Here is a 3,222-nt window from a genome sequence, read left to right as displayed (position 1 = left end):
CCTCTCGTCTGTTTGTTCACCGCTCCGTCACTTCAGCCGCCTCATTAAAGCCCGCCTCCTGCTTGATGTGATTGGCTGCTCTCACCAGGTGTGACATTGATGACCAACCCTGACAGAGCGCTGTCAGAAGAACAAAGTCACTTTATTGTTAGTTTACAAAATGCTGCGCCATGTGACAGGAAGTGAACGACCGAATGAACACAACAAAACAAAGCAGCAGCTGAGCATCATGGGTAATAGCTGGGAAAGAAAAGGTCACACTATTGGCTGACACGCCGTCCACGTGGAGCTCTGGGTTTAAGGACTCGTTGCTATGACAACAGCTCTACACATAAGCTGCATGATAATGATTATAACACACACACACACACACACATACAGACACACACAGACACACAGACACAGACACACACACACAGACTCACACACACACAGACACACACACACACACAGACACAGACACACACACACAGACTCACACACACACACACACACACAGACTCACACACACACAGACACGTGTTCAGTTCATATAAATAAGAATGGAAATCAGCAGGTTGAATATAAAGACTTAGAAAGTGACGTTCAGGTACAAACGTCTGTTCCAACAGGACGTCAGTGTAAACAGCCAAGCCAGGTGTCTGTGCCTCTGGAGGCGGGGCCAGGTGACACAGGTGAAAGGGGGAGGAGCTTCAGGGTTTGTTGTAGCCAAAGATCCCGACAGGAAAGTGTTTGACATGAGTCGGCCACTGAGCGGCGAGCTGGAAAAACTTCACGTCGTTCCACTCGACTCCGTCTACAGAGACTGAGAGATGGACAGGAGACGCATTAAAGCCCAGACGGACCGCTCGGTACCGGAGGACACGCGGTCCGACCGGTTCTTTAGAAACACTGAGGCCACTGCAGAACAACGTGTTACTGTGACACTGCAGAACAACAACGTGTTACTGTGACACTGCAGAACAACAACATGTTACTGTGACACTGCAGAACAAACATGTTAGTACTCTCGATTGACACTGGGGCAGAACAAAACAACATGTTACTGTGACACGGTGACATGTACTGTGGAAGCAGAACAACAATGTTACTGTGACACTGCAGAACAACAACGTGTTAACTTGTGACACTGCAGAACACAACATGTTACTGTGGACACTGCAGAACAATGTTACTGTGACACTGTGACATGTTACTGGTGACACTGTGACATGTTACTGGACACTGCAGAACAACAACAGGTGTACTGTGACACTGAAGAACAACAACGTGTTAACTGTGACACTGCAGAACAACAACATGTTACGGTGACACTGCAGAACAACAAACGGTGTACTTGTGACACTGCAGAACAAAACGTGTTACTGTGACACTGCAGAACAACGTGTTACTGTGACACTGCAGAACAACGTGTTACTGTGACACTGCAGAACAACAACATGTTACTGTGACACTGCAGAACAACAACGTGTTACTGTGACACTGGCAGAACAAACACACTGACTGGACACTGCAAGACAAACAACATTTTACTGTGACACGGCAGAACAACAACATGTTTACTCTGTAGACCACGTGACTGTTACTGGTGACACTGTGACATGTGACTGTGACACTGGACATGTTACTGTGACACTGCAGAACAACAACATGTTACTGTGACACTGCAGAACAACGTGTTACTGTGACACTGCAGAACAACAACGTGTTACTGTGACACTGCAGAACAACAATATGTTACTGTGACACTGTGACATGTTACTGTGACACTGTAGAACAACAACATGTTACTGTGACACTGCAGAACAACAACGTGTTACTGTGACACTGCAGAACAACAACATGTTACTGTGACACTGCAGAACAACTGTTTACTGTGACACTGAAGACAAAACTGTTACTGTGAATTGCAGAACAACAACATGTGACTGGTGACACGGCAGAACAACAACATGTTACTGTGACACTGGACACTGTTACCTGTGACACTGCAGAACAACGTGTTACTGTGACACTGCAGAACAACAACATGTTACTGTGACACTGCAGAACAACAACATGTTACTGTGACACTGTGACATGTTACTGTGACACTGCAGAACAACGTGTTACTGTGACACTGCAGAACAACAACATGTTACTGTGACACTGCAGAACAACATGTTACTGTGACACTGCAGAACAACGTGGTTACTGTGACACGTGCAGAACAACAACATGTTTACTGTGACACTGCAAACAACAACATGTTACTGTGACAGCAGAACACTGTTACTGTGACACTGCAGAACAACAACATTACTGTGACAGGCAAAACAACAACGTGTTACTGTGACACTGCAGAACACATGTTACTGTGACACTGTACGACACTGTACATGTTACTGTGACACTGCAGAACAACAACATGTTACTGTGACACTGCAGAACAACAACATGTTACTGTGACACTGCAGAACAACATGTTACTGTGACACTGTGACATGTTACTGTGACACTGCAGAACAACGTGTTACTGTGACACTGCAGAACAACAACATGTTACTGTGACACTGCAGAACAACAACATGTTACTGTGACACTGCAGAACAACAACATGTTACTGTGACACTGCAGAACAACAACATGTTTACTGTGACACTGCAGAACAACAACATGTTACTGTGACACTGCAGAACAACAACATGTTACTGTGACACTGCAGAACAACAATATGTTACTGTGACACTGCAACAAACAACTGATTATACCTGTGACACTGCAGAACAACAACATGTTACTGTGACACTGCAGAACAACAACATGTTACTGTGACACTGCAGAACAACAACATGTTACTGTGACACTGCAGAACACAACATGTTACGACTGTGACACTGCAGAACAACATGTTACTGTGACACTGCAGAACAACAACATGTTACTGTGACACTGCAGAACAACATGTTACTGTGACACTGTGACATGTTACTGTGACACTGCAGAACAACAACATGTTACTGTGACACTGCAGAACAACAACGTGTTACTGTGACACTGTGACATGTTACTGTGACACTGCAGAACAACAACATGTTACTGTGACACTGTGACATGTTACTGTGACACTGCAGAACAACATGTTACTGTGACACTGTGACATGTTACTGTGACACTGCAGAACAACAACATGTTACTGTGACACTGCAGAACAACATGTTACTGTGACACTGCAGAACAACA

This window comes from Larimichthys crocea, unplaced genomic scaffold (genome assembly GCF_000972845.2).
Source record: "Larimichthys crocea isolate SSNF unplaced genomic scaffold, L_crocea_2.0 scaffold532, whole genome shotgun sequence".
NCBI lineage: Eukaryota > Metazoa > Chordata > Actinopteri > Sciaenidae > Larimichthys > Larimichthys crocea.
This window is presented reverse-complemented; position numbering follows the sequence as displayed.